The sequence below is a fragment of the Hyperolius riggenbachi genome, chromosome 12 (genome assembly GCF_040937935.1).
Source record: "Hyperolius riggenbachi isolate aHypRig1 chromosome 12, aHypRig1.pri, whole genome shotgun sequence".
NCBI classification, from domain to species: Eukaryota; Metazoa; Chordata; class Amphibia; order Anura; family Hyperoliidae; genus Hyperolius; species Hyperolius riggenbachi.
The window spans coordinates 185548640-185572289 of record NC_090657.1 but is presented as its reverse complement, the minus strand read 5'-3'; the positions used below and the strand labels follow the sequence as shown (position 1 = coordinate 185572289).

Below are 23650 nucleotides of genomic sequence, written 5' to 3'. Positions count from 1 at the left end.
TTACTGCAATAAACTTTAGCCATAAAAGAGCAGCCACATAGCTACTATATTTAACAAATCCCAACCTGGTCACATGATCACGTTCTTCTGGTCTTAATTCCGTTGATTCTGTCTAGGAGGGAGTTGTTTAGCAAACCGGCAGGCCCCACATCTGCTTAAGGATGGGAATGGGGTGGAGTTTTCAGGCTGAAATATTGTGTCAGTCTGGTCTCATAATGGAGAAGCTCAGAAACTGTTAAACTAAATCCCAGAAAGTCACTTTCTATTATTCCAGAAGCATATTTATTAAGAAAGCGGCCCTGGGGTGGTGGTGGGGGAGGGGCACATTGTTTCTCCCTCTGGCCCAGGGGACCAAGTTTTGCTTTGGTCATGGTGATGATACTAGTTATATTTTTCATGGCATATGAGCCCCATGATAGAGAAAGTAAGGAGGGGGGGGGGCGGAGTGAATATGTGGAGGAGGGCATGATTTTTATTTACCCCCCACATCATGGCTAACACGTGACACAACTTTTACCCAACATTGCTCTTCTGTTTTTACAAGAATTGCAGTGCAACGCCCCAGTGTGAATGTAGTCTTACTGTCACATGGGGTTTGATTCAATAAACTGTGATAACTCATATCATGGCAGTTTTCGCATTTGCGAATTTGCACGCAAAAACGGCTGCATTGTCACGCACAAATTCACGATTGTGCGCAAATTCACGATTGCGTGTAAACGCAGCCGTGATATGAGTTATCACAGTTTAGTGAACCAAGCCCCATGTGCCAAATATAACAACGGTAAGGCTACATTCACACTGGGGCGTTGCACTGCATTTCTTGTATAACCAGAAGAGCATTGTCGGGTAAAAGTTGTGTCACGTGTTAGCCACGTGATGTGAAGCATACAGGGAATCATACAGTCAATGTAAAGTATGCTTCACTGCAACTGTAAACCCACACATTGTCCAACGCCACACAGCACACCAATGGATTCCCTCTCACCGCACTGTAACGTGCCACTGTGAACCCGCTATTACAATATAATTGCATTGATATGACCTACCTTTTAAGTAGCTATAGTGTTTTAATGCAGGTAAAAAAAATCTAATTAAATATTACGGCACTTGGATAGGGCTGCGCCGCCTGTATATCTCACCCTGCTTAGGGAATACACCACAATTGATATCACAATTTCAGACTGTTGCTGTAGCTTAAAAATTTCCTTATACAAACCAGAGCAATGTTATAATAAGCACAACCGAATTTTCAAAAATGTGTGGAAAAAACTGTCAGAGAAACAGTCACTTCAACACTACCAAGGCCTTATTCCAGTTACTACCAGGCCTTACTCCAGTAACAGATTTACAAATACACGAATGCTCCCATGCAGTTCTTTTTTAGATCTTACTGTAATCACATAGAAAAGTTTGCCTTAGACAAATCTACCAAATAGTCAATAGATAGCGGAAGCGGAAGTGACGTCAGCCGCTAGAGCGAGAAGGCGGCGATGGAACGCAAGGAAGAAGGTATGTATCCTGCCGCCGCTGCTGCCCGCTGCCCACACACGTTCACTAGCTGGAGGGGAGCGCAGAGGGGAGAACCCCGAGGTGAGGGAGAGGGGGGAACTTCCCCTCTGCCACCCCTCCAGCCCCCAAAAAACGGCCCCGAGCGGGCCCCAGGGGGGGGCCGGGCCCCGGGCCCCTGCGCGGGCGCAGGCACTGCAGGGCCTATTGTTACGCCCCTGTTTGGGATCGCTGCTTGACTTTTCCAGAATATTGCATCAAATCCTTCGACTGTTGCTATGATTTCCAGTAATATTTAATCTCATATAATCCGCTGAGCTGCACTCACCAATATTTCCTATAAAACATAAATACACTGCACTGCACATAGTATCACAATGTCACAAACACCCAAGTGATAGTGAATGGTGTAATACTCGTGAGTCCGCTCACCAAAGTAGATTGTGCTCACTAAATTGTAGCCACCTCAGAAAACAGGTGGATCTAGCATTTGTGGCATAAAATCACCCCACTGGCACTTTCAATGTTCAATTCTGCTTTAATGCTCGGATAAAAGTCTCCATCACATACAAAACATAAAAACATATAGAACCATCATAGTGTAATATGGCTTAAAAACTAAGAGCCGCCCGCGCACCAATTGCGCACTCACATATGTTGTCTTGAGTTATTGCACATCATATGCTCTTGGCAGTGGGGTCTGTCCTGGCATCCAGCTGGGTACGGCGTCCCGTGATCCCTCTACCTCTGTCCGCCTCAGGCTCCCGACTTCCCACTTCCAACAAACAGTTCGGCTTCGCAAGCAGTGACGTCAGACACGCATGGACATAGCTCCGCCCTACACGTTTCGTTCAATCGGACTCCTCAGGAGCTTAAATATTACTGGAAACCATAGCAATAGTCAAAGGATTTGACTCAATACTTCCCCAAATTCTTAGATCAGATCGATTGAGCGCCATGATTGGCAGGCATGTAATAGATGCTCCTATTAATTTTCATTAACCGGGCACCCCGGCGATCATTAGGGTGCCCAATGTGGCTAGTAGGCGATTGGTTACTACATAGCATTTAATAGTTGTCGCCGATCCTAGATGATCGGCTATAACTCTCAGTTTTTTGGGTGCCCGATTTTAGGTGTTAGACACTTACCAGGAGGAGGGTCAGACAGTTAATTTCAACTCAGAGGTGTGCCGATCATTTGGGCGGCGCCATAGGCCATAATGCGGCTATAACGGTGCTCAGTGACTAATTTGGGTGCCAGCGATTGCTGGAGCCACCGTCAATAGCTAGTGCCCGAATTACGTGTCCCCACCCAAGTGTTACAACTTGGCGGGGAGGTTAAGGTTAGGCACCTATGGGGGTGTTAGGGTTAGCCGGAATCAGGAAATGTGGGCGCCTGGGGCTAATGGACTATTTGAGCACCCCATAAGCGCTAATGAAAAATATTGGCTAATGGGCGACAAAGAAGAAATGTGGCCCGATAAATGGCCAGCCCCAGACTTGTCCAAACAAAATGTTTCATTTTGAGAATTAGTGTTTGATAAATATAGTTTTGAAATCTGTTTTGGGAATTATAATATCTTATTTATTGTTTTGACCTTTATTATCTTTATTGTTTTTTGTATTATTTATTTGCAGCAGAGAAAAGGGGCTTTAGAGTTAGGTTTCAGGAAGAGTGTCTTAGGGTTAGGCCTCATAGGTGTCAGGAAGGGAGTTTTAGGGTTAGGTGTCAGGAAGGGGGGGGGTCTTAGGGTTATACACCACCAGGTGGGGGTCTTAGGTTTAGGCACCACCAGGGGGATCTTGGGGTTAAGCACCACCAGGGAGGGGGTGTTATATTTTTCATTTTAATTGTTATAGACAATATTTAGTGATTATTTTTTTTTAAATGTTATTATTATTACCGTTATTTTAACATATTTATTATTCAATCTCAGATAAAGATGAAGAAACAGTAAAAATACTGTTATAGATAATATCTTAAAATTTGGACTATACTCCGTGCCTTTTTTTCCTGGCGCCCTTGTTTGTTGTGTGAGGGTTAGAGATGGCCCGAACGGTTCCAGGCGAACTTTCCCAGAAGTTCGGTTCGCCCCCATAGTGCACCATTAGGGTCAACTTTGACCCTTTACATCACAGTCAGCAGGCCCGCAGGCTACACTATCTCCTGGAGCCACCCCACCCCTTATATAAGGCAGGCAGCGCCGGCCATTATAGTCGTTCGTGTCCCTGTAGTAATTAATGAAGGTAAAGCTGCTGGTAGACTCTCATAGGGAAAGATTAGTTAGGCTCTTGTAAGGTTGTTAGCTTGCTCCTGGCTGATTGTTATTCCTAAAAATAGCACCCCACAACAGCTCTTTTGAGAGCTAATCTTGTTCTTGTGTTTTCTTTGCAGTAGTTTAGGCCTGATATTTAGCATTGAATGTGATTTCTGCCCTTAAAACACTGCTTTGCTTCAAATCCAGATTTTTCCCTGGGACTTTAGGCGTCTATCCCACTCATCCATGCCCCCCTCCTGGTGTTAGACCCCTTGAAACATCTTTTCCATCACTTTTGTGGCCAGCATAATTTCTTCTAATTTTCAAAGTTCGCCTCCCCATTGAAGTCTATGGCGGTTCGCGAACATTCGCAAGTTCGTGAATGTTTGCGGAGGTTCGCGAACCGGGTTTCTGAACCTAAAATCGGAGGTTTGGGCCATCTCTAGTGAGGGTTGGGCACTTGCACATAGTAAAGTATTAGTAATTTAACTACTGCACTCACGCTCCTGGCCCGCGGTTCATTACCCAGGGAATCAATGAGTCCGGACATGGTGCCCAATCATTGATCCCTTTCCCCGTCAGAAAAAGCGACAGCTTCTCTCTGAAACCTCGCTCTTTGTGCCTCTTACGTCCCCCCCCTACCTCCCTCTAAGCGTAACATGTGACGTAAAGTAAACAAATTCATAGTTGCCATCTTGTGGCCAAATAGTAAAACTTCATCTACAAAAAAATAAACACATATTTACATAAAAAATTTACTGTTTACATCCCACCCTCCCAAAATTATCCAAATAAAGTGTTTAATAAAAATAAAAAAACAAAAAACAAAAAAAAAAACATTACAATAAAAAAATAAAAAAGTAAATATTTACCTAAGGGTTTAAACTTTTTAAATGTCCATGTAAAGATGAAATATTTCAATTTTTTTTTAATTATAAGCTTGTAAATAGTGATGGATGCAAAACAGAAAAAATTCACTTTTATTTCCAAATAAAATATTGTCGCCATCAATTGTGATAGGGACATCATTTAAATGGTGTAATACCCGGGACTATTAGGCAAATACAATACGTGGGTTTTAATTATGGAGGCATGTATTATTTTAAAACTATATTGGCCGAAAACTGAGAAATAATGATTTTTTTCAGTTTTTTTCTTATTCTTCTTGTTAAAATGCATTTACTGTAAAGTAGCTCCTAGCAAAATGTACCACCCAAAGAAAGCCTAATTGGTGGAGGAAAAAACAAGATATAGATCAGTGCATTGTGATAAGTAGTGATAAAGTTATAGGTGAATGAATGGGAGGTGAAAATTGCTTGGATATATAAAGTGAAACACGACTGAGGGCTGAAGTGGTTAAAGGGGAACTTCAGCCTAAACAAACATACTGTCATCAAGTTACATTAGTTATGTTAATTAGAATAGAAAGGTAATATCATTTTTTACCCACCCTGTTTTAAAAGAACAGGCAAATGTTTGTGATTCATGGGGGCTGCCATCTTTGTCATGGGGGCAGCCATCTTTTTGGTTAAAAGGAGGTGACAGGGAGCATAAGACACAGTTCCAACTGTTCTGCGTCCTGATAACCCCTCCCAGCTTCGCACCCTAGGCTTCAAATGTCAAATTCAAAATGTAAAAAAAAAAAATTGCACCAAAACAGCAGGACAAGAACAACAAAATCAGAAATCCCATCATGCTTTGCACAGCATCAGGGGAGAAAAGCCCGGGCAGTTTTGTTCTGTGCAGCTAAAAATGTGGCTTGTATAAGAGAAACAAAGTTCTGATGCTGTGAACCTGTTAAAGGAACACAAAGCCTTTTCAGTGCTGCTGAGTCAATTTTTAGTCCAGAGGTTCACTTTAAGTTACCAATATTTTACTGTTTGGAGACACCACTCGGCACCCAATTGATACAGTGGCGCGCTGCCGCAGTATGTCCTTGGTAAGCCTCCCTTTGTTGCTAAGGTGTGGGGCATGTTTGTGGATTGTGAGCCCCAGGGTAATTATAGAACTGGACAGCACCAGAATAGGTATATTCATACACTAGGGGCAAGGGAATTTCAGCTGCTCTCTGTTTTAGAGTGTGGAGTAGGCTCTGGTGGTTTATTTCTTATTCACAAGCACAACACAAATGTCTCAGTTTCTTCCAGTGCTGGCTATGTATACAGCCGTACTGGCCAGGGCTGCCGTCTTGTTAGTGATCGCGGCGGGGTTACACTTTAAGTTTTGTTGTAAAGAGTTTGAGAATAATGCCTGAACACTTTGTTTTTCCTGTTCCCGGAGTCACAAGACACCCGCTATATTTGTGATGCATTGCCTAATTCAGAGCCACGCGCTCTAACAAATTGAATTCTGCATGACCATAACTTGCACTCCGAAATCAATACATTATTTGTAAAGAGTCGAGCTCCTGAAAAATAGGAACACCTGTGATACATTGCTCCTACCGGGCAGATTTATTGGTGTTTTCACCGGAGGCAGACAACGAGGCTTCCTGTGGGCTCCGGCTAAGGACCAGAATGAGAATCATATGCAGATTCGTTTTACGGGCTACTGACTAGCATAGCAGGCAGCGAGATGGGGCAGCGGCACGGCGGCATTGTCAGATATGCATTTTTTCAGGGCCGTTCCCTCCTATGTGGCTGTTTGCTTGGAGGCTTAAAGGACACCCTAAGCAAAAATAAACTAATGAAATTAACAATTGTATCTATCTTCCTTAAAAATGACTTTTTAAGATATTCCACAGTTTTGTTTTATGTTGAAATCTCCTTTTTAAGTTTTAACCATCTTATTGTTTTTGCTCAATGACACATTCATTGAAGTATGCCAGAGCTAAAATCTATGAACTATTGACCCTTTTTTTCTCTTTCCTGCTCTGAGAAGCCATTTTCTGCTAGGGAAGTGTTTTATGTTTGGAATCAGTGAGGGTTACACTGTATTCAATTCCTGTCTGAGTCAGGACTGAGTCAGCCACTTACATACCTGATGTTTAACTCTTTCAGGCAGAGAAAGAAAGAAAGAAAGGAACACAGTATAGTTATTTGTGTGCTAGGCACTGCACATACACCTGTCTACCTCATCATGTCACATGTCACCTCGGGTAGCCTTTAAAGTGAAAAAGTTGAAAAAAGGTTTAGAGGATGAAAACCAGGAAAAATATCCTAAACCTGGTGCATCTTCATGGTGCAGGGACATCTTGTGCGGCATCTCCCACCCAGAAGCAGCAAATTTGGGCTCCTGCGGCTAATGGACGATTTGGGTGCCCCATAGGCGCTAGTGCAAATATCTTCAATTGGGCGCCCAAAACAGGAATTTGGATGTCCGATAAATAGTAGGCGCCTTATTCCGTCTAACCAAATTTTTTATTTTTGAAAGTTAGAAAGCTATAGTTTTTGGCAGAGGTGGCCTTAGAGTACGCGGGGCCTGGGGCGAGTGTCATATGCGGGGCCTAGAGATATATGCTGTGGATACACGTTGTGGAAGCACACTCTGTATAGGTTAGATAGGTAGGTGCCTCCAGTATAGGTTAGATAGGTAGGTGCCCCGCAGTACAGATTAGATAGGTAGGTAGGTACCCTGCAGTATAGATTAGATAGGTGCCTGCAGTATAGATTAGTTAGGTAGGTACCCCGCAGTATATATTAGATAGGTGCCTGCAGTATAGAGTAGATAGGGTGGCGCCCTGCAGTACAGATTAGATAGGTGCCTGCAGTATAGATTAGACAGGTAGGTGCCCTGCAGTACATATTAGATAGGTAGGTAGGTACCCTGCAGTATAGATTAGATAGGTGCCTGCAGTATAGATTAGTCAGGTAGGTGCCCCGCAGTATATATTAGATAGGTGCCCCGCAGTATATATTAAATAGGTGCCTGCAGTATAGATTAGTTAGGTAGGTACCCCACAGTATATATTAGAGAGGTGCCAGCCTGCAGTATTGATTAGGTAGGGTGGTGCCCTGCAGTATAGATTAGATAGGTGCCAGCCTGCAGTGTAGATTAGATAGGTGCCAGCCTGCAGTATAGATTAGATAGGTGCCTGCAGTATAGATTAGATAGGTGCCAGCCTGCAGTATAGATTAGATACGTGCCAGCCTGCAGTATAGATTAGATAGGAAGGTGGCTGCAGTATAGATTAGATAGGTGCCAGCCTGCGGTATAGATTAGATAGGAAGGTGGCTGCAGTATAGATTAGATAGGTGCCTGCAGTATAGATTAGATGGGTGCCCGCAGTATAGATAAGATGGGTGCCAGCCTGCAGTATACGTTAGATAGGTGCCTGCAGTATAGGTTAGATAGGTGCCTGCAGTATAGGTTAGATAGGTGCCAGCCTGCAGTATAGATTAGATAGGTCCCTGCAGTATAGGTTAGATAGGTGCCAGCCTGCAGTATAGATTAGATAGGTGCCAGCCTGCAGTATAGATTAGATAGGTGCCTGCCGTATAGATTAGATAGGTGCCAGCCTGCAGTATAGGTTAGATAGGTGCCTGCAGTATAGATTAGATAGGTGCCAGCCTGCAGTATAGATTAGATAGCAGTATAGATTAGATATGTGCCAGCCTGCAGTATATATTAGATAGGTGCCTGCAGTATAGATTAGGTAGGTGCCCAGCAGTATAGATTAGATAGGTGCCAGCCTGCAGTATAGATTAGATAGGTGCCAGCCTGCAGTATAGGTTAGATAGGTGCCTGCAGTCTAGATTAGATAGGTGCCCCGCAGTATAGATTAGATAGGTGCCAGCCTGCAGTATAGATTAGATAGGTGCCTGCAGTATAGATTAGATAGGTGCCAGCCTGCAGTATAGGTTAGATAGGTGCCTGCAGTATAGATTAGGTAGGTGCCCCGCAGTATAGATTAGATAGGTGCCAGCCCGCAGTATAGGTTAGATAAGTGCCTGCAGTATAGATTAGGTAGGTGCCCCGCAGTATAGGTTAGATAGGTGCCAGTCTGCAGTATAGATTAGATAGGTGCCAGTCTGCAGTATAGATTAGATAAGTGCCTGCAGTATAGATTAGATAGGTGCCAGCCTGCAGTATATATTAGATAGGTGCCTGCAGTATAGATTAGGTAGGTGCCCAGCAGTATAGATTAGATAGGTGCCAGCCTGCAGTATAGATTAGATAGGTGCCAGCCTGCAGTATAGGTTAGATAGGTGCCTGCAGTCTAGATTAGATAGGTGCCCCGCAGTATAGATTAGATAGGTGCCAGCCTGCAGTATAGGTTAGATAGGTGCCTGCAGTATAGATTAGGTAGGTGCCCCGCAGTATAGATTAGATAGGTGCCAGCCCGCAGTATAGGTTAGATAAGTGCCTGCAGTATAGATTAGGTAGGTGCCCCGCAGTATAGGTTAGATAGGTGCCAGCCTGCAGTATAGATTAGATAGGTGCCAGTCTGCAGTATAGATTAGATAAGTGCCTGCAGTATAGATTAGATAGGTGTATGCCTGGAGTAGGTTAGATAGGTGTATGCAGTATAGATTAGATAGGTGCCAGCCTGCAGCATAGGTTAGATAGGTGCCTGCAGTATAATTTAGATAGGTGCCAGCCTGCAGTATAGGTTAGATAGGTAGGTGCCCCGCAGTATAGATTATATAGGTAGGTGCCAGCCTGCAGTAGAGGTTAGATAGGTAGGTGCCCCGCAGTATAGATTATATAGGTAGAAGCCCTGCAGTATAGATTAGATAGGTAAGTGCCCCGCAGTACAGGTTAGATAATGTGGCTGCAGTGCTGGGGAGAGCAGGCATAGTTGTTAAAACTCACGTGTCTTCACCGATACTCACAGCTACCATCTAGTTCCTCTCCCAGCATCTGTGTATTGGTAACAGTGCCCTCCTGTGTTGACATGCGGTCACGTCATCCCAGGGGGCGCTGTTACCAATACACAGATGCTGGGAGAGGAAATAGATGGTAGCTGTGACTGTGAGCATCGGTGAAGACACGTGAGTTTTAGCAACTATGCCCGCTCTCCCCAGCACTGCAGAGGGTGCGGGGCCTGGGACGATTGCCCCACTTGCCACCCCCAAAGGCCGGCTCTGGTTTTTGGAATGTTTTGTCTTTTGTAATTGCAATTTTTTTTTTGTATTTAAAAAATTTTTGGTTTTGAAAATTGTTTTGAAAAAATATCATTCTGAAAATGTATATTGTTAGGAAGGGGGTTTTAAGTTTAGGCATCAGGAAGGGCTATTTTAGGGTTAGGCATCAGGAAGCTGGGTTTTAGGGTCAGGCATCAGGAAGGAGAGTGTTAGGGCCCGTTTCCACTATCGCAAATCCGCATGCGTTGCCCGCATGCGGATTCGCACAGTCAGTACAAGTGGATGGGACTGTTTCCACTTGTGCGTTTCCCCGCACGTTTTTCTGTGCAGAAAAAATCTGCATGGTAGGTCCCTCAGAATTCGCCTGCGTGTGGAATGCAGGCGAATCGCACTCAATGTATTTAATAGGGAAATCGCATGCGTTTTCCCCATGCGTTTTTTGCCGCAAATTCGCATGAGATTTCGCATAGGTATTAATGTTAATTTACACAGGCAGTGACATGGTTAAATTCGCATACAGCCTTACCTATGCGAAATCGCATGCGAAATCGCGGCAAAAACCGCATGCGGAATCGCACCCGCATGCGATTTGCCTGCGGTAATTCGCCGGCGATTCCGCAACGCTATAGTGGAAACGGGCCCTTAGGGTTAGGCATCAGGAAGTGGGGTTTTTAGGGTTAGGCATTAGAGATGTCGTGGAAATAAAATTTTCCTTTGGCGAACACGAACTTCCGCAAATGTTCGCGTAGACTTCAATGGTCAGGCAAATTTTAAAACCTACAAAGACTGTTTCTGGCAACAAAAGTGATGAAAAAGTTGTTTCAATGGGTCTAACACCTGGACTGTGGCATGTCAGAGGGGGATCCATGGCAAAAGTCTCTCCAAAAATTACAGACGCAAAGTCTGGTTTTAATGCCTAAAGGGCGGGAATCTCATTATGCACAGCTCTGTCAGTCGGCTGTGGAGTGTCACAAACAGAAATGCAATAGTACTATCAGAATAAAGTGAAATATTAATGCATTGAAGTGGTTCTGTGCCTTTAACTTAATGAGGAAACAGCGTGCACACAGCTCTGGGTGTCAGTGGGCTGTGGAGTGTCACACCCAAAAAAAACACAGGAGACCGATGTGCTAGCCCTCAATAGGGCTATTTGAAGGTCTTTCAAAGCAAGTGAGGAACAAGAACACAGGCCTAGCTAATGCTTTCCCTACCTATCTGCAGGAAGTCTGATCTTGCTCTCACTAACAGTCAGCAGCCAGCAGAGAATTGATCCAATATGGCCACTGCTACTACTTTTTGATAGGGGGGGGTGTGGGGTCCAGGAAGGGGTGTTAGCTGATTGGCTGACATGTGTCTGTTGACTGTGAGGTAAGGGGTTAACATTTAGCTCAATGATAATGTATGGGGGGCGAATTGAACATGCCAAATGTTCGCTGTTCACTGCGACAGCCGATGTTCGCAGAATATTGCTCTCCGACGAACTGTTCAGACCATCTTTATTAGGCATCAGGAGGGGGGGGTTAAGATTAGGAGTCAGGACTCAGGAAGTGGGATTTTATGGTTAGGCGTCAGGAAGGGGGAGGGTTAAGGTTAGGTGTCAGGAAGGGTGTTTTAGGGTTAGTCGTCAGGAAGGGGGTTAAGGTTAGGTGTCAGGATAGGGGGTGTTAGGGTTAGGCATCGGAGGGCAAAGGGTTCTGTGTGAGGGTAGGGTTAGGTTTAGTTGTAGTAAAATATTGGTAACATTTACAATTGTTTTACTATTATTATTACCACTATAAATATTTTTTACATTTTAATTTGGTGCCCAATTTGCAATAGTATTTATTATTTAGACTTGTATCGGCTTCAACTGGCGCACATTTTTCCTCACACCTCTATTTCAGGCATGCCTCCCCCAAACTGTCTCCCTACCTAAGCTGACAGTGCTCCCTGGGACCCCAGTAGAGTAGCGGCATCCAGGTCTGCCCCTCAAACCTTCCTCTCTGCCACCCCCAAGCTAACAACAATCTCCATAGCCCCTACAGAATATAATGGCAGCAGAGTGCACTCACTTCATCCAGCTTGCATGCTCCTCCCTGTCTTCTGACCTTTTACCCCCATGATCGCTGGCCCTGCGGTGCACGGTCAGAGATTGTTAGGTTGGGGGTAGTTATCCCTATTTGTATTATTTGGTCCACAATATGCACCACACACACACACACACACACACACACACACACACACACACACACACACACACACACACACACACACACACACACACACACACACACACACACACACACTTTGGGGTGGGAAAAAGTGGGTCCTAAGGAGTCAAAAAATACAGTATGTACCGCAGTAGGGTAAAATCTGAATACTCCAGAGGTTTTGCCGGATCACCAAGCCCACCTTTCCTGTACAGGATCCCTATGAACATATCTCTTCATCTCAGGTATGCTCTCATGGCCGGTAGCAGGAAATTTGAGTGCCCACGGCTAATGGACGATTTGGACGCCGCCAATACAAATATCAGCTAATAGCTATACGGCACCTAAAACAGAAATTTGGGTTCAGTTTGGATTACAGAAAATTAAGATCACAACGTTATACTTTTTTGAAATTTTATATTGTCTTGAAAATTATGTTTTAGAATTGTTATCGTTTTGAAAATTCGTTTTTGACATTTATACTGTAGGCATGTATGTGTGTGTGTGTGTGTGGGGGGGGGGGCTAGGCATGGGGAAGGGGGGTAGTTAGGGTTAGCCATGGGAGGGGTGGTTAGGGTTAGGAATGGGGTGCTGTTAGGTTTAGGCGTGGGGGGGGGGGGGTAGGATGAGGCATTAGGGGAACTTTAGGATCAACGATTGAGTGGAGCGACTGAGCCGAGTGGGTGCTGCGTTGTGGTATCAGTGAGTGCTCTCCATATGGGGTGGGAGGGGGGAGTTTGTATGCAACAAATTTTGAATATGCTGAATAATTATTTGTATTTATTCCTTAGTAAATTGCAGTCGTGGACAGATCTGGAGAATAGTGAGTGGTGACTACTCTCTCACTGTAGAGGTACCTGTTGGGAAAACCCTTATGGGGTACTCGCTTCTGGAGGGGGAAGCCTCTGGATCCTAAAGAGGCTTACCCCGTCCTCCAACTCTGGCAAGTTCCAGCGATGGGGCCACAAGAAAATAGTTTGTTGACTCTTGTCATATGCATTAGCACTGCTCCTTTGCTTGTTCTGCTCAGGGTCTGGCAGAACAAGCCAAGGAGAGGGGTTGGATCTGTGATACTGTCCATGTACAATTCGTCTGTGGCAGCACAGTAGCACAGCACCGATCTGGCTTGGCTTTTACCGCCAGAGCCCAAGCGGATTCATGCTATTGCACTGGCTCAGTGTGGCTGCCATTCGAGGGTCTCAGTGATTGATCATGTTGGTGGAGGACAAGGGAGGCCTCTTTAGGATCCAGAAGCCTTACCCCGCCCGAGGTAAGTATTAGGGAAGCTAATTCAGATTTCACTGAATTTAACTTTCTGCATTTCCAATTGGAAATTGAAATATCGGAAAATGAAACCCCGTAATCATAATTTTGGCGGAAATACCGCATTACTCAATTTTAAATATAAATTGCCTGGCTCAACCACCTTCTTAATGTGCTATACCCCCACCTCAATTCCGAGGGAGTGACCAAAATTTAGGGAATCAAAACTAGTAGTAAAAAAAGGGCGTTGTAGTCTCTCATAGGTATAGAGAAATGCAAAAGCAGCTTTATTTTGGAAAAATGTACATCAAAAACACACAGACCAACCAATTAAAATCAGTTAAAACTGGCCAATTCAGAGTGCTCCGTCACATAAATCACAATAAACACACCACTGCAGTCATACACCCCTTGCGCACATCCTGACGAAGCTCGCAAGTGGGTGGGCGCAACACGTCGATGGGCGGGGCAAATCCTGTGGCCTATGAGCGCTCCATACTAGCGGCGGCAGCTGCAGCAACGTGAAAGGAGGATTAGCGTCTGCTCCCCGTTAAGGCTAACGCGGATCGGGTTGAACGGACTAGCTGACCACTGATGATTACCGGTTATCCAACGGCCTCTAAGCCCTGGAAGCAATCCTGCGGGTGGCAAAGTCCGGAGTGTGGGACGAAGACCGACAGGACATACCATCAGTGGTGAGACCTTTTTATACCGGCATATAACATTTCTGCAACCTTGCAAGCTGAAGCTGTATCATATATGCCTGCCTGCACACAAGATTTCTCCCCCTCTCTGAAGACTTGGATCAATGGTACCGGTACTAGAAGGGGTGTATGACTGCAGTGGTGTGTTTGGTGTGATTTATGTGACGGAGCACTCTGAATTGGCCAGTTTTAACTGATTTTAATTGGTTGGTCTGTGTGTTTTTGATGTACATTTTTCCAAAATAAAGCTGCTTTTGTATTTTTCTATACCTATGAGAGACTACAATGCCCTCTTTTTACTACTTTTTTTACTACTGGAAATACCGCATTACCACAACTCGGTAATTTTAGCCTAATCACAGAACTCAGAAGCATTGGACCGATCAGAGAATGCAGAGTATGGCCAAAAAGGGACTCCTCAGAAAACAGAACTTGTAAAACGGATTTCTATGGAAATATCTCATTACCTCAACTCGGTCATTTTAGACCAATCTCAGAACGCAGAAGAATTGGACCAATCAGAGAATGCAAAAAAGAAAAAGACAAAAAAAGGCTACTTGGAAATCCGTGGAATCACCATCCCTGACCATCCCTAGTAAGTATCTTTAATAGCCCACAGAAAAGCTTACAGGTTTTTTTAACTTTCAAGGGTTTACTCTAGTGTCCTCCTTAAGCCTTTCTGTGGACCTCCATGACCACAGGCACAGATTGCGGGCTTCCAGTTAGCTGAAATGAGGTTAATGCGGCCCACTTAGAGAATTCAGCCACTCCTCACTATAAACCAATGGAGAGAGGAGCCCTATTTCTGTCTCGGCGTGTGAGCAGCGATGGCGTAGAGCGCGCTGTACATTAATACAAAGCGAAGCGATCTCTGTTTGTTGCTGTGATCTCAGCATTCTAATCACTCTCATTATTAGCGGGAGAACAGAGGCTTAACACACAGCGATGCTGATAATTCAGGTCTGAGTCCATGAAAGCAATAATTAGCAGCAGGAGCCTGGAAGATGTAGAATGACACAAGCCGCTATTTGCTCAGAGGGCATCGCCGTAATGAGATTCTGACTGTAATTCACTAAAGCTGAGCTTCCCATCTAATGCATTTCCCTGTGTGCAGCCTCTCACGTATATATATATTCCTCCCTTTCCTTCCACCTCACCAGAAATCTCTTCATTAACCCCAATCAGGCCTGAAATGTGCGGAGAATGACGGGCGCTGGAACGCCGCGCTACGCGCCTCACATGCAAATGGCTGAAGGAATGGATGAAACTAGGCGTGTAAAGGCAGTACTCGTGCTGCCGATACTGTAGCTGGCAGCTGTTTGTCAAGGGTCCTAGGAAGAAGTAAAAGAGATGCCCAGAAAATGATAAAATGCTACAAAACACAGGTAGGGGCGCCCTTGGTGATATACTACTGTAAATTGTCATATAGAGGAGAAGAGTAATATACCTTTTCAGATGAACAAACTGTTGGTTAGTGGAAAAAGTTGATTTATTCATGCACTATAGACAACGCGTTTCATGGGTCTTGGCCTGCTTCTTCAGGTCAATACAAGTGCCTGAGAAGTTTTCAGTCACTAAAGGCGTTGTCTATAATGCATTGATAAATATACTTTTTCCATTAACCAATGCTTTTTTCTTCTGAGAAGGTTCTTCTCCTCTTTATATCCATCTATAGTAGCATATCATCATGGGTGCCTCCTCTAGTGTTTTGTAGCATAGATCATACCCCAAAGGGGTTCTTAGACATAAGGATTTATCAAAGTCCTCACCACTAATTCAGGAGAGTGGCCAACCAGCATCTGCAATTCTGCACCAACAGACCTGTGATAACAAACGGAATGGTTATATTCCTGCAGGTTCGGACGGTGGTTGCAAGTTTTGCAACCCACCCTTGTGAGTATAATACCTATACACATTTTCCTGTACCCCGTTGGTCTCTTTTATCCCAATTTTTTATATCTAAGAAAACGATAAAAGCTTACTTCCCTCTAGTTTTTACTGGAAAATCTTATCACCTATTGTTTAGTTTTCTTGAGAAAGTTCCTACATTGGATCAACTTAAACCTGGGGCAAGGACCGTGAGCCCGGATGGTGTAATATATTTTTTGGAAGATAAACAACAGATCGTAATCGAGGGTTGTTGTACGCGCAAAGTTGGGTTGCAAGGATGGGAAACCATCCAGTAAATGCTTTCTCGCCTATACATCGGTCGTTCTTTTAGAACAGGAACCCACTAAGCTGAAGCTAGGGGAGGTCACCCCCCAGGAGGATGGGTGTGCTCAAAATAGGAGATAAAAGGCATTCAGAGTGGATACAAATATTAATCAAACTAAATTGATAAACATTTGGGTGCAGGGAAAATGTTAATTAGCACAAGGCGTTTCGTGGGTTCAAACATCCCACTTCTTTAGGCCAAAAATTCAGTGAGGAGTGTAGCAAGGATAACATATTAAAACCTTATCCTTGCTACACCTGACACTGAATTTTGGCCTGAAGAAGTGGGATGTTTTGAAACAACAAAACGCGTTGCTTTGTGTTAATAAACAGTTTCACTGTACCCAGTTAGAGATGGCTCGAGCCTCTGATTTTAGGCTCCCGAACCTCGAACGCGAACTTCCGCAAAAGTTTGTGTTTGCACGGACTTTGCGAACCGCAATAGCCTTCAATGGGCAGGCGAACTTCCAAAACTACAAACAGTGTTTCTGGCCACAAAAGTGATGGAAAAGATGTTTCAAGGGGTCTAACATCTGGAGGGGGTCAGTGACTACAAGAAGGATTTTTTTTTTCAAAAAGACCTTATACTTTTTGAGAAAATCAATTTTAAAGATCTCTACTGAGTGTGGGAAATGTTTCAACCGCCGCCGACTTAAATGGTTAATAGCAAAGCCCCCTTAAATGCCAGAAACACCAAATTTGCGTGGGAAAGAAGAACAGTGGGAAAAAAAGGAAGAAAAAAAACTTTAAAAAGACCTTATACTTTTTGAGAAAAATCAAAAATCAAAATCAATTTTAAAAGTTCAAAGGAAAAAACGTATACATTTAAATGCTGGTCAATGACAGATCGTGGGAAACAATTCCTGGCAACTTTAACAGTTAATAGCAAAGGCCCCTTACTTCCTAGCAGCACCAAATTTGCAGGATATGTCCCCCATGCAGGCTGGGATACCCAGAATGCCGAGCCCCAGCCGCGTGGGGCTTCGCACCTTGAGTTATACCAGCCTGCATGGTCCATGGTATGGGGGGCTTCGGGAGAGGGGCGCCAAAGCCTTCCCCTTTCCCGCCCCCCCCCCCGAGCCCTTGTCCAATCCATGGACAAGGGGCTCGTCTCCACCTCTGGTGCCCCAGGAGGAGAAGGGGACGACAACTCCCTGAGGGGGTTCATGGTGGCATCTGGGAGTCCCCTTTAAAGCTAAATGCTAAAAAAAGTTAAACACCTGCATCCTATTTTAAGGCACGGAGGACGCTGTCGGTGCCCTCCGTGCCATTCCGTCGGGTCCCCGCCTCTTAATAGTCCCCCGGACCGGCTCACGACCGCACTCTCCTGCCTACAGTAAGATGGCAGCATGAGCTGGCTGCGGCTGCGAAGTCCGCATAGCCGCAAGTGCGGCTGCGCAGCTCTAGGGTCAACCTGCCAATCCTCGCTTCAGGAAACAGCCTGGATCGGGGGGTTGGCCCTAGAGCTGCGCACTTTACTGCGTTTCTGGTTTCTTCCAGCATTGCATCCATTCCCCGTGGTCTCCTCTCCTCTGTATTCAACTGCAGTCAAGTACATTTTGCATTAAATTCCCCCTCTTCTGGGAGGTAGCACTATACTTTTTAATTTTTTTAATTTCATTATTCACTTCAGGTGCACTTTGAGAGGAACTTTAGTGAAAAAGGGATGAAAAAATATATTGCAAAGTGAGAAGTTAAAACGAAAAAATAGAAGAGAGATCACAAAATGATTAAAATTCGCCATGTAATTTGTTCATATTATTTGATCCACAATCAGCCTGCACCTCATCATCTTTACTACTGGCAGACATGAAAAAAATGGACAGCACCAACTGCCATTATCTATAACCACACCCCCTAACAATGTGATAGGGTAAAAGTATTTTTTTTTTTAAATAGATATACATATGCACAGAGGGCGATACTGGTTGCTTGGCAGTTGGAAACAGCTGTTATTTTCCACAATGCACCAACATTCACAGACAGGAAACTGACATCCCACTGTGGGAGGGGTTTCACCACAATATCAGCCATACAGACCCCCATGATCATGTATTCGAGAAAAGGTAAAGATTTATCATAGGAAAGGGGGTATTAGCTACTGATTGAGATAAAGTGCAATCCTTGGTTACAGTTCCTCTTTAAAGTAAAACTGAAAAAAAGAAAACAACTTCAAGAACTGGGTGTACTTGTTTTGTAGCTAGATCTATGGGGGCATGGGACATTGACTAGACATTTTACATTTTTTTTGCAACAGGAAATGGTTGTATATTACTTCACAGACGCAGATTAGATTTCTGACAAATTTAAAGGCTTTTTCCCTGCAGGTGTTTGATATATGACCCCCATCGGGGAATAATCTCGGCATTGACCAGACCACCGGACCTTCCATTTCCGCTGTCTAGATCGTGAAACAACCTCTACAGCCAAGTCTTTATATCTTTTGATGTGTGATTACGGCCAGTGGGCACGAGGATTTATATCCCGTCAGAGGAGCGGTGATACAGTTTTCTATTACACCCAGGTATGGTTTGTGTAGTCAGTCAAGGCTCCCTGTAGGCCATGTTTTTATGAAACGTCTCTGGTTGTTTATAGCGGGGATGGCGGTACAAATCTAAACTGCCGCTCAGTGGCTGAACACATGAATGTGAGGAGACCTTCCAACTTCAACAAATGCCATGGCCTGCTTTCATGAGTAGCCAGCAAATATGGCTCCTCTTAGGTTTATATAGGACTGGGCAGCAGCCCTATTGAATTGAGTCTTTAAACGGTAGCTGAATTGACACATAACATAGGGGATGATTGGAAGAACGAACATCATCATTTATCTCAGTTTATTTATTAAAGAGGAACTGTAACCCAGGATTGAACTTCATTCCAATCAGTATCTGATGCCCCCTTTCCCACGAGAAATATTTACTTTTTCTCCAGTAGATCATCAGGGGGGTCTGTGTGGCCGATATTGTGGTGAAACCCCTTCCACAGTCTGATCCTGTCTGTAAACCTCGTTGCATTGTGGGAAATAGCGGCTTTTTCCAACTACCAAGCAAGAAATATCTCCCTCTGTGCATAGAACTCTCAGTAATTCCATACAGATCAGGTGTCGTCACCATATGATAAATTTCATAATGTCAATCAGGGAGAGGAAAGCATTTGCAAAGGGCAAACACTGACTAGATAACCTATAGATGAATGTTGTAAAAAATAAGGAATTTGATTCATTATGTTATGTTCACAACAGTTCCTCTTTATGTCATGATTTATCTCTCCTTGGACCTGATACACAAAGCCCTGGTTAACTTTCCGTACACACCGTAACACACAGCAATTTTACTGGTACTACTGACAGGAGAGCAGCGCCCATTACACTATTAATGCCACACTCGTTACCATGGTAATGGCATAATAGTGCCACTTATGCAAAAAAGGTGCAAGGGAAAACTGGCGTGGAATAGTGATAGTAGAATATCTGTAATTTTACCGATATTCTACTATCTAACACATGACAGGGATACACAGATAGGAGGATGATGCAGCGGCAGATTTCTTATATAGGACTAGCCATGTTCCTGTTTTCTTTTTTTTTCACTGTAAGGGTTAAGAATCCAGGACTGTTGGAATGGCATTACTCTTAGGGGGAAAAATTGCCTTTTTTCTGCATGCAGCTACAGTTTCCAGAACAGTGTTTCCAAGGTCTGCTGTACCACACCAAAATTACGCAAACATAAAATAAAGGTGCAGGAAAATGTGGTCACCCACGAAAAGGCAATAGTAGAAATACCCGATATTCTACCATTTTAAAATGGTAGTTTTCTTTAGTACAATTTCAGTAAATATTAACGATATTTTACTACAACAAAACCTAACCCTATTATCCCACAGAACCCTACCTCTAAGATACGTAGCCTAAGCCCCCTCCACCATGTCTAACCTTAAATGTCCCCCACATGGCTAACCTTAACCGCCCCCACGGCTAAGCTTAACCTTCCCCCCACCTAGCCGTAAGCACCCGCTGCACACGTAACCTTAACTGCACCCTCTGCCCTTATCCTCCCTCTCCCAGAATTTTTTAGGCATCGCTATAAGTGCCTGTATAAGTAGCGGCAATAGTGTGAAATGTAGGCAATAGTTTGAAATTTAGGCACCCGCTATTTTGTAGCTATATTTTGCATTGCGGGTGGCCCCTGTATTCCAGCAAACTAGCATATATTGTCCAAATAACTTACATTTAAAGTGATATGCCCTGCTTAAGTGGAATCAGTGTCCATACATTGTCAAAATGCTGTATATTTAATGTGAAATCAATAAAATGAATGTCCCCCTGCACGCTCGCTGGGCTGGGGTCTCAGTCCGTGCTTCACTCTGGCAACTTTTCATTCTAACTTTGCCAGTAACCCCCAGTCCTTTTAATGAATTGCCCCCCCCCCACCCCTCCCACCATGCACTGTAACCGCTGCATACGTCCCAATGACCACTGCATGCGTCACCGCCCTTCCCTCTTCTTCACTGGCGGGAGTGGGCAGCAGCTTGTGCTTTGCTTGAGCTTTGCACGTCATTGTGCTTTGCACGGCATGCACTCAGCTGTTACACATGCAGCTGCGTGCACACTGTACATTACAACTGTCTTTTAGTAATATAGATGTCCACATTGCACACCAGGACTCTCGCTGGGCTTTGGTCTGGAAAAATGGGTCGCAAAGTTAGTGCTGCAGCTGGGTGTTATAGGGTTAACGCTGCATGACTTTGCACATGCTCAGTAGCAATCACATCATAGGTAGGTTAAAATGATGGAACCACGGCACTATCACACTATTGCCGCTATTTATGTAGGCAACTATGGTGACGCCCAAACGTCTGCTCAAATATCCTGCTTCGGAAATGACATAGTAGTGTTTATTCTGCTAATGTTATATAAATGACTATAGAGATGGCAGAATGTCAACATTTTCACAACATTTACACTTTACTATCTCACTGCTGTTTTCTATAAAACATAATAGAAAACATCAAAATTGCCAACTGAAAATAAAAAAATGAAACAAATCTCTTTTTAGAAAATTTCTTGCTTGGAACAAAATGCCACCAGTATTCGCGGCGCCCCCAGTAATAAGCATTTTTGAATCTCCAGACACTTTTTTTTTTTAAGTCCCGTTTTTTTGAAGGCTTGAAGCAGATCTTTGCTGATGAACGACGGCAACAACAAAAAAAAAAGACGCATGATCAGCGTTCGCTCTAACATCAAACACTCGATGATTCCGCAGCCCTAATCTCTTCAACAAGACAATGGACATGAAAATGCCTCTTATTTTTAATTATTTCCCTTTGAAGGGAAAGATAGGGAACAAATTGATGTGTTGAATGACGGTGTTTACATTTGGCGATAAAGGCTGTGTGACGCTTTTGTTGATTTGAGTACAATTAAGATGAAAGTTATAATTATTTACTTTGTTTCTAAATTTAAAACATGATAAAGGACAGATGTGTACTTGTTAGGATTTTTTTTTTGTGCTTAACCAAGTGGTGAATCTGAGGCAGTATATCTACGCCTTGCGGTAGGCCTGTTCCTGTTGTAGGGGCGTAAAAATATAGCTCCCGCTGCATTACCACTGTGCGCGCTCTCCCCCATTTCCCATGCTCGCTCCCGTGCTCGTTCACATTGCCGCCGGTTACCAGGGAGATGAATGAATGGGAACGCAGTTTCCATTCATTAATCTAAGTCTCCATGTGAACGATCACCGGCATCAATGAGATGCCTGTGTCATTTTATCTTCCGGAGTAACACGTCCACACATTACTTCAATGCTAATAGGAAATAATGCGCCAGGACATCTTGTGGCCAAATAGTAAAATTACACCTACATATTTATTTTAATAAACAGACCCACAATTGAATTTAAAATTAACTCCTTCCCTCCCATAATCTCCCATAGTATACCATTGTTATTTTCTGCTTTAAAAAAAAATATATATATGGCTATTAAAAAAAGAAATACATAAATAGTTAGCTTAGGAACTGAACTTAGGCCTGGTGCACACCAAAACCCGCTAGCAGATCCGCAAAACGCTAGCAGATTTTTAAACGCTTTTTTTTATTTTTATGAGGCGTTTTGCTAGCGTTTTGCGGATTGCTGCTGCGGTTTTCAGTATAGTAGATTTCATATATTGTTACAGTAAAGCTGTTACTGAACAGCTTCTGTAACAAAAACGCCTGCAAAACCGCTCTGAAGTGCCGTTTTTCAGAGCGGTTTGCGTTTTTCCTATACTTAACATTGAGGCAGAAACGCATCCGCAATCCAAAAAATGCCTCACCCAGGCATTTTTCGTTTCTGCAAAACGCCTGCCGCTCTGGTGTGCACCACCCCATTGAGATACATTGACCAAGCAGATCCGCAGCCGCAAGCGGATCTGAAAACGCCCAAAAAGCCGCTCGGTGTGCACCAGCCCTGAATGTTATGATATGTATGCCTAGAGGCTATTTTACTTTTCATTTTTAAATTATGGGCTTGTAATTAGTGCTTGTAACTAGTGATGGATATAAAACTGAAAAAATTCATCTTTATTTCCAAATACATTATTGGCACTATACATTGTACTAGGGAAATATTTTAAATGTTGCAATAACCGGGACAAATGGGCAAATAAAATGTGTGGGTTTTAACCACTGTAGAACATTTGATCTTAAAACTATAATAGCCGAAAACTGAGAAATAACGAATTTTTTCTCTTTTTTTCTTATTATTAAAATACATTTATAATAAAATAATTCTTAGCATAATGTGACGCCCAAAGAAAGCCTAATTGCAGATGAAAAAAAAAACAAGCTATAGATAATTTTGTTGCGATTAGTTGTGATTAAGTTATTGGCAAAAGAAAGGGAGGATGTAACAAATGTTGGAGAGGGAGCCGCGGTGAACAGCGCGACCACCGCAGATGCCTCCAGCTCCCTGTTTAGTGATGTTTCCGTGCCTCAGTGTCTAGCTCGCACGCGCACAGACAAAACCTTTTTGCGGGGAGGAGGCGCGTCAGCTGACCGGCCGGTCGGCTGACGTCAGAGGAGACGTTTGCCGCTCCTCATTGGCTGATAGGAGGAGGCGTGCCAGAAGGGTCTCCTCTGCTACTTAAGCCTAGCTGAATCACTCGCAACTTGCCTGCTGTTGCGAATACTCTGTGTTAGCACTCAGACCCTTAGATAGTTCCGGTGTGCTTTGATCCGGGAGGAAACCGGAGATTTCACACAAGATAGGATTTGTTTGATGGCCTTAAACATTTACATTACTGTGTTATTATTTGTGCATGACTCTGGCTCGTTCTGACTACTCTTCTGCTCAGTGATTCTGTACCTCTGCCCTTCTGATCTTGCTGCCGACTCTGCTTGCTTATACCTTCCTGTCGTTGCCTCCCGATTTTGTACTGCATCTGTCTGTCTGTTGCCAAACCTGATCTGTCTGACCACTCTACTCTCACCAGAGGGCCCTTGTCTCTGGTGA

At 43.8% G+C, this 23650-nt stretch overlaps 1 long non-coding RNA gene across 1 annotated transcript in view; it reads left to right on the top strand.

Moving 5' to 3' along the window:
- Nucleotides 1-23650, top strand: part of LOC137541813 (uncharacterized) — a 155555-nt gene that overhangs the window by 317 nt on the left and 131588 nt on the right. The window contains exons 2-3 of the long non-coding RNA XR_011025280.1: nucleotides 14436-14544; nucleotides 18491-18687. This is a non-coding gene — a long non-coding RNA (uncharacterized lncRNA). The remainder of the gene's footprint in view (nucleotides 1-14435; nucleotides 14545-18490; nucleotides 18688-23650) is intronic.